The sequence below is a fragment of the Sinocyclocheilus rhinocerous genome, unplaced genomic scaffold (genome assembly GCF_001515625.1).
Source record: "Sinocyclocheilus rhinocerous isolate Xijiao unplaced genomic scaffold, SAMN03320098_v1.1 C35789833, whole genome shotgun sequence".
NCBI lineage: Eukaryota > Metazoa > Chordata > Actinopteri > Cypriniformes > Cyprinidae > Sinocyclocheilus > Sinocyclocheilus rhinocerous.
In genome coordinates, this window is record NW_015763510.1 from 1 (window position 1) to 633 (window position 633).

At 41.7% G+C, this 633-nt stretch overlaps 1 long non-coding RNA gene across 1 annotated transcript; it reads right to left on the reverse strand.

Annotated features, from left to right (window-relative positions):
- Positions 1 to 117: 117 nt before the first annotated feature.
- LOC107735109 (uncharacterized) lies at positions 118 to 565 on the reverse strand. The gene is made up of 2 exons (XR_001639292.1): positions 492 to 565; positions 118 to 234 (listed from the first exon to the last, which is right to left on the reverse strand). It is a non-coding gene; the product is annotated as an uncharacterized LOC107735109 (long non-coding RNA).
- Between the last annotated feature and the right edge of the window lie 68 nt (positions 566 to 633).

Consider the following 633-nt stretch of genomic DNA (forward strand, 5'->3'; position numbering starts at 1 on the left):
GAAAGAGTAATACAAATGTACAAACTGATCATTCTCAAAAAGACAAATCAAATTTCTCACAAACTGTGGGACAGACGAGGACTAAACTCGATCACATTTCTGCTTCAGTATTCACACTGTGAGTGTTTTGTGTGTTCAGAGATCTTGTTTGTTGTGCTACAGAAGCCCCTGTCGCTTCAGATCCTCATAAGTCTTCTTGTTGACCACGTTTCCGCTGGAGTCTTCATATTCCTCCTGCAAGATAACATGTATAGATATTTTCTTTCTTTCTGAACTCATAAACATCCAGTCTGAAGGTTTTTCCCGCTTGAAAACCTGACTAATCACTAATCTCTCTCCAACAAGGAACAAATCAAGCAGCCGAAGCAGAGTTTGAACAGCTGATTAACGCTGGTTAAACCAGATGCTTCAGTCAGAGCAGAGCTGTACAGCTGAATGTGACTTCACTCAGCGTAATGTCAGACTATTGAATGTGTTTGAGAAGAACTCACCTCTGTGTCTGGCTGCCAGCGCTCTAATGCTTTCTGTGACTTCAGCTTTGACCAGACTATTCCAGAGAAAAGAGAAACATGCATTTTAAGCACACGAACAGATACCATTAGGGCCATTTTCCAGAACGGGACCCTTTTGTGT